Raw genomic sequence first — 7738 nt, forward strand, 5'->3', positions numbered from 1 at the left:
TCTGTAACCTGCTGTAGGCTGTCTGGAAGGAAAAGGGGACCACTGACTTTGGAACCCTTTAAGTTTGATTGGGACAAGTGATATGCCACCTTTTCCAGGTTTTTTTTTTCTTGAAGCTGGCAATTTCCACTAATGCTTGGGTTCATGGGTCAAATTACATGAACCAATTCAGCGGTCAGACAGTGAAGTTCAAAGTGGCACACACAGAGTTCCCAAGCCAGATGGTCTCCTGCTATGAATGTCGTGCCTTGACTGCCTTTCTCTGGCAGCTGCTGATTCTTCTACAGCTCTCTCCAGGGTGACCACCACAGTCAAGGATGTCATGGGGAGCAGAGAGTGACCTCACCATCCCCAGCCTGCCAGCTGTGAGCAGAGATGATTTTCAGCACCTGCAATGGACTGTGGAAGATTTAGAGATCCGGGATGCCTCGAGAATCCTTTCTCTGTAACATGAAACTTGGGGCCAGATATAGTGGACCATCCTGTCTGGCCCCACGGAGAGGAAAGGAGGCCACTTGAGCCAGGGGTTCAGCTCACGGCAACCTCATTCACACCTGAGGGGGCATGGAGTGCCACAGAGTTGGTTGGCCACTGGACAGAGATCTTTGAGCAGATAGGCATCCCAGTGGCCCCAGAATCCAGCGAGCACATCGTGGCTCACATCCTGGGAGCCAAAACAGTTAAGTGCGGTGGCATCAGGAGGGTGGGAAGAGGGACGAGGGAGAACTGTGGGAGAGCTACATCAGGCTTTGCCTCCCCCCGCCCTGCCCCAGGATGCTTACATGAATTGAATGGGACTTTTCTATAATATTGTCATAGACAGATGCTCATTTAGTAATCCAACAAAGAGTTACAGTATGCGCCATGCTCAAGGGGGTAAGGGAGTGGGGGTCATAGATGATGAAAGGTTCTGGTGCTGGTTCCACAGCACATGAAGAAACCTTGGTTTGAACTGGATGCTGGGGCTTCATGCCTGTCATCCAAGCTACTTAGGAGCCTGAGATGGGAGGATCAAGGCTTAAGGCCCAGACAGGAAAGACTATAAGACTCTTATCTCCAACTAACAACCAAAAAGAAAATGCCAGAAATGGATGTGTACCTCAAGCTGTAGACTGGTCGCCTTGAGTAAAAAGGCTAAGGGACAGCACCCGGGCTCTGAATTCAAGGCCAGGAGTGAGACAAAGGAAGGAAACAGAGAGAGAGGAAGGAAGGATGAAGGGAAAAAAAGAGGAAAGGAAGGAAGAAGGGAGCATGCGAGCCTTGGTTTGGAGTCCCTGGATCAAGAAAGCCAACCACTCACAATCTCTGTGGGTAACATTTCAGAGCCTAAAGCCAGTATGTAGGATTAAGCCACTGACCCTTCAGCAACTTCATGACATCTAGGAGCTGTGTGGTCACCAACTGCATGGGGAAGCAGCCTCAGGAAGGACCTAGGGCTCGGGGGGGGGGGGTCACCAGGTTTCAATTATCCCGGCCCCAGCAAGTTTATTTCCTGGACAGATAATAAGAAATTGTCTAAGGGACAGGGAGGTGTTGGGATGAGGGAAGAGGTAGGACGATCCCAGGTCAGGTGTTTCAGGACATTGGAGCCATGACCTTTCCTGACAATATAGACCACCAGTTATAGAGTCTTTGACCCAGCCACACTTCTATTAAGAGTCCTGGAACCTTGGGTTCACCATTGACTGCCTGGCTGTTGTCCACTGCAGGATGCCTGTTCAGTACATCCTTGGGGACTGGGACTTTCGTTGGCTCAATCAGAAGATGACACTCCCGGTGTTTATTCCGCCACCATAGACAGAGGTAAGTGGGCCACTGGCACAGGACAGTCAGGGAATGAGGAAGGAGTCGAGACCTGAGTTACTTTGAGACTTCCTGTAGAGGGCACTAGGACCACGTGACTGCCATTCTCAGAGGCAGAGGTGGGTGGGTCTCTTTGCTGGCTCAACCTTTAGTCTACATGGCAGATCTGGGATTCAGAAAGGGCTGACTGAAGGTGGGGCAGGCTTGGATAGAGGCTAGTGGGAAAACAAGAGGCACTGGGCTCTGAGCAGGGTTGTTTCTTTGAGGATACTCACAACCTAGGAACATTTCTTTCAGAGATAGAGGGACCTGGAGCCCATCCAGTTGGAGTCCCTGGCGGAGAAATCCTTTCATATTCACATCCTGTGGTTGGATAACTGCAACTCACCTTGCTGCCCAGTGTCAAGGCAGGAGAGTGAGAGATCCTGAGTCTTTGATAAGGTCAAGGGATCCTCAGTATGAGATTGTACTTCAACATCCTAACTTGGTTCATGGTCAGTCCCATCTAAGACTGCCATGATGTAGGACATAGAATCTAGAGAATCAGAGCCGGATGGGGTCTGTTCTGGGAGTCCTGAGTATTATGTGTGAACTTTGAGCTCCAGTGTACCAACCTGCTTCCCTTTCTTAGGTGGGTCTTTGCTAGAAAAAGCTTGAAGCTAAGGACTGGGTTTTATCCCTTGTCTTTGATGATCAAAGCTAGCACTCTACCATTTGAGCCAAAGCTTCACTTCCAACTTTTTTGGGAGTTTAATTGTAGAAAAAAAGTTCTAATGGACTTTGTGCCATGGGTGGAATCCAACTGTAGTCCTCAGATATCTGTCTCCTGAGGGGATAGGATGAAAAGGATGGAAAATTATCTTTGGCCAGGTGCCAGTAGCTCATGGCTGTCATCCTAGGTACTCAGAAGCTGAGATCTGAGGATCATGGTTCAAAGCTATCATGGGCAGGAAAGACCCTGAGACTCTTATCTCCAACGGACCACTGGAAAACTGGAAGTGGTGCTGTGGCTCAAGTAGTAGAGTGCTTGCCTTGAGCTGAAGAACTCAAGGACAGCACCCAGGCCCAGAATTCAAGCCCCACAACTGAAAAAAGAAAGAAAGCAAAATGGTGGAGGTGTGTGTGTGGGAGAGGCTTTGTTTGGGAGACCAACTGCTGGCTTCAATGTACAGACATTTTTAAGAACTCCCCGTTTGCCCCAGTTTGAAGCCAGAGCTTCAAGAGGACTTGGACTGCGGCAGGCAGGGAGTGGGCAAATGGGTGCAGGGGTGGGATTATTGTGTCTGTATTCTCTCCATTGAAGGACAGATTTGGATGCTGGGTGACAAAGTCTGAAGTGAAGGGTTGCAAGAAGATTGTGGCAAGACGAGGTGAAGCTGGAAGCCTCTGGTGGCTCACAACTGTCATCCTAGCTACTCAGAAGGCTGAAATGTGAAGACCATGGTTCCAAGCCAGCTTGGGCAGAAAAGTCTGTGAGACTTGATATCCAATGGACCACCAGAGAACAGGATTTGGTGCTGTGGCTCAAGTGGGATATTGCTCACCTTCAGCTGAAGGGCTGAGGGACAGCACCCTGGTCCAGAGTTCAAACCCCATGACCAACTACAAAAAAAGAGGGGGCTAACTTTTCCGCATAGCAGTATGTACATTAAGAACTGCTATGTTGGACTATGATACATTCCAGATATGTGAGAGGCTTACTGGTTTTTCTATAGTGGGTCTGATGTCGGTAGTGCCACCTTCTTGAGGGTAGGATGTGATCCTAATTGAGACAGTTCATGGGTCTGTACTCAGGGACTGCTGAAGCCTTGGGCTGTCCGTGTGTGTGTGTGTGTGTGTGTGTGTGTGTGTGTGTGTGTGTGTGTGTGTGTGTGTTTGTGTGTGTGCATGTGTGTGTGTTTCTGTGTCTGTGTCTATGTCTGTGTGTCTGTGTTTGGAGTTAGAAGACCTGGGCCTTGAACTCAGGGTCTTGGTGCTGTTCCTGAGCTTCTGTGATCAAAGCTTTTGCTCTGACACTTGAGCCACAGCTCCACCTCTGGATTTTTGGTGGTTCACTGTAGATAAGAGCCTCACAGTCTTTCCAGAATGGGTTGGCTTTGAACTGTGATCTTCAAACCTCAGCCTCCTGAGTAGCAAGGAAGACAAACATGAACCACCCCTGCAGGTTGTGTGTGTGTGTGTGTGTGTGTGTGTGTGTGTGTGTGTGTGTGTGTGTGTGTGTATGTGAGTGTGGAAGTGGGCTGTAACAAGGATCAGTGGACCCTTTGGTAACTTCTGCCTGCTTTCTTTGGGGGGTACATGGACTTTGTGGCTGAGGTCTGGGAACATGAAAGGGTGAGATGCTTGATGGGGACTCAGCACTGCTAAATTATAAGACCAAGGGATCTGTATGTCCTGGAGCTGTCTACTTCCTTGGGCCTGGTTGGTGGCAGAAGGAGCTTAGGAGGACCTGGGGGTGGAGCCGACAGGGGGTGGCTCCCCAGGGGGACAAAGAGCATGGCCAGCACTTAGTAAGGATGAGAACCCTGTTAATATGGAGCACACTTTCATGGTTCAGACTTTGGGTCTTATCATGATGTCTGATGGGTGAGGCCAACCCTATTTTAAATGTTGAGCTGTGATCTTCAGATCTTAGCCTCCTGAGTAGCTAGGATTATTGGCATGAGCCTCTGGCACCAGGGTCTCTGATTCTTTTTGGTATATTAGGGTTTGAATTCAAGGCTTTAGACTTGCCAGTCAGGTCTTCCAACATGCGAGCCAAGACTTTCTGTCTTGGGCATTTCTGAGATAGAGTCTCAATATATGTTCAGGCTGGTCTGCATCGGGATTCCTCACTGTTACCTTTCTGGCCAGACCCTGGTTATAAGAAAATGAATTCACTCTATGTCTATATCGCTTTGCTGGGGTGTCATTTCGAGGAGTGGGGGCAGTGTGAAGATGAAAGACCCCAGAACTGCCACCTCCTGGGGGACATTTGTTCTTGTGACAGAGCCAAGTCATTGCTGTGTATGACGAGGAAGCCGCCATCAGACTGACCTGGAACAATGCTCAAAGGTATGTAGGCTGTTGAAGTATCAAACCCACCCATGTCTGCTTCCCACTCACAAGGGGGTGCAGTGCAGGTGGTCCAGCACTTGCCCTAGGGGATTATAAGTGGATGGTGGTGGTCAGGTGTCGGTGGTTCCCGCACATCATCCTGGCTATTGGGGAGGCTGAGGTCTGATGGATGTGACTCAAAGCCAGCCGGGACAGGAGCGTCTGTGAGATTCTTATCTCCCATAAACCAACAACCACCACACCACACACACAAATCCAGATGTGGTGCTGTGGCTCAAGTGGTAGAGCCTCATCCTTGAGTAAAGAAGCTCAGGGATGACACTCAGGCCCTGAATCCAAGCCCTAGGACTCACAAAAAATAATGAAATAAATGAAGAATGGGCATCTGTTACCTTACTACCAAAAAGGATGGATTCAGTCTTCTCTCTGGTACTTGTATCCAAAGATAATGGGGTTCTCTTGATGTTCCTCTAAACTTCTCCTTCTCTCCATTATCTTTCCAGGCTTCAGTTGAAGGATAGAATTCAGATCATTCCACTCAATGTGACCTTGTGTACCCTCCCCTGCCCGCCTTCCTTGGGGTGGGGAACCTGGTTGTACTCACCACAGGGAGGATAAGGAACCGGAGAGATAGAGTAGGTATCCCCGAAACTTACACACACACACACACACACACACACACACACACACACATACTCACCCAGGCCAACTCAGACTAGCTTTTTCCAAAGACACTTCATCTCCTTGGATTAACTGACCTAGGAGAGGAACTTGATCCTGTAAATGACTATTTTAACTAGGGCTCGCTACTTGACATGAGATAAAAAGAAGCTCAAAAGAAAGGCTCTGGTGCCCGTCACTGCCACGCCTACTCCGGCGGAGTCTGCTTAGCATGGAACACCTACTTTCAGACCTGAGAATGGGGCTTCACAGAAGCCTACCTCTGAGAATGGACTTCACCGAAGTCTACCTCAGAGAATGGGGTTTCAAAGAGGCCTACCTCTGAGAATGGGACTTCACCGAAGTCTACCTCAGAGAATGGGGCTTCAAAGAGGCCTACCTCTGAGAATGGGACTTCACCGAAGTCTACCTCAGAAAATGGGGCATCAAAGAGGCCTACCTCCTGGAAAGGCTGGCAAACCCCTGGGAAAGATGTGTTTCTGTTCCTGTTTTTCTTTTCTTTGCTGTATAGGAGTGCCTATTAATCTTTTACTGTTCCTGCTGTTTGTTCTACTTACTCATGCTCAACGTTCCCTTATTCAGGGCTCTTTCTTGGAAGTGTTGACGACTCCAACATCCGATGAGTGTCCTAAGAATATGACTAACTCACCAGAGTTAAGTGCTACCCTAAAAGCCCCGCTTATGGAGGCTATTAGACAAGTCATAAGTAAATATAAAAGTATTGGGGGTTTCATGACATCACTTCAGCAGCAGGAATTGTTTGTAAGAGATTTACAAGAAGCTGTCGGCACGGCTAAAACAGAAAGAGTGCATGGCTATTGGAGACTTCCCTTTAATCCTAAAACATATACAATAGACCCATATAGATATCCTGTAGATAAGAAAGATGTAGAGGGATATTTAGACCAAAAGCTAAATAAGATTCCTAAAAGGTTGGTAGATGGAAGGTGGCAATGATTATCAGAAGAAAACGGTGGAATCCTCCATTATCTAGAGGACCCCAATGACTTCCCCCAGATTCATAGCCTTTTACAGGTGTATATGATAAGGATGGCAACCGTTGGGTAAACTACTTAGGAGAAAGAACTTCCTATTACTCTCTATTTACTGAGAGACTTGCTAGATCTAGTGCTTACTATCAAAAAAAAGAAACAAGAAAGATCTTATGAGACAGTTAAGGCCTCTATGAAAAAGAGTAAAAAAATTTGTGAAAGGGTTACAGAGAAGACACTATGAGCTTCAATTTGATATATGGCCAGATTTAACTAAGTATACTGAATATCATGATTTTTGGCCACAAATTGGGGACCCTCTAAAGAATGGCAAAGAAGCACAATTGCTTAGAAAAGATTTAAAACACATAAAGTACAAAACTAAACAAAAATAATAATAAAGTACTAGAGTTCATGCCTTTCTGTCCAGCACATTGCCCATATGCTCTGGTTAATGGTTAATAGGTGATAAACATCAAAACCAATTGTATTTCTTAAAAATAGAGGTAAAGCCGAAAACAAGTGCCTATCGTCATAACTCGTCATCCAAAAAACAAGATCAGGCGACCAGCTGGTGACCACCCAAGAACGAAGCCTTGCAACAAGATTGTGTAACTTTTTGCCCTTTCTCATGGAGACTTTTGCTATAAAAGCTTGTTATCCTCTGCAATAAATCGCACTCAGCATTCACTCCTCTTGTGTGTGAGTTGTCTGTTTGCCATCTCCCCACCTGTTCCAGTTACCTCCACCAGGTGTCCTCCATCGTCCCGACAGAGCCGGTCCGTGGCACTGGCTCAGGCTCACACCTCCTGGGAGGCAGACATCTCAGGATCAAAGATTGTAGCCAGCCATAAGCTGGAAAGCTGGTGAGACTCTTCTCTCCATGGAACCACCAAAAAGTCAGAAGTGGAGCTGTGGCTCATGTGGTAAAGCACCAGCCTTGAGCACAAAAACTCACAGATGCAGCTCCCAGATCCTCAGTTCAAGCCCACCAAAGAAATGGACCCATGTTGTTGCTCCCAGACTGCCTGGGCCTCGAGTGCCCTCTCATGGAGTGTGATACAGCACCAGTCCCTGGGTAGTGTATCAGAGCCTTCAGAAATTGGGTGGTAAAAGCCAGACCTTCCCCTTCATCTGCTTTCAACCCACACCAGCAGGAAGGGAGAGCGTGACAAGGCCAACATCCTGCAGAGGAGAGAAGACCC

General features: G+C 47.8%; 1 long non-coding RNA gene across 1 annotated transcript; it reads left to right on the top strand.

Annotated features, from left to right (window-relative positions):
• The first annotated feature begins 383 nt into the window (after positions 1 to 383).
• On the top strand, positions 384 to 3619 carry LOC138829905 (uncharacterized). The gene is made up of 3 exons (XR_011372780.1): positions 384 to 679; positions 1710 to 1803; positions 3107 to 3619. It is a non-coding gene; the product is annotated as an uncharacterized lncRNA (long non-coding RNA).
• The last annotated feature ends 4119 nt before the right edge of the window (positions 3620 to 7738 follow it).

This window comes from Dipodomys merriami, unplaced genomic scaffold (genome assembly GCF_024711535.1).
Source record: "Dipodomys merriami isolate MVZ:Mamm:240054 unplaced genomic scaffold, mDipMer1.0.p SCAF_179, whole genome shotgun sequence".
Taxonomy (NCBI): Eukaryota; Metazoa; Chordata; class Mammalia; order Rodentia; family Heteromyidae; genus Dipodomys; species Dipodomys merriami.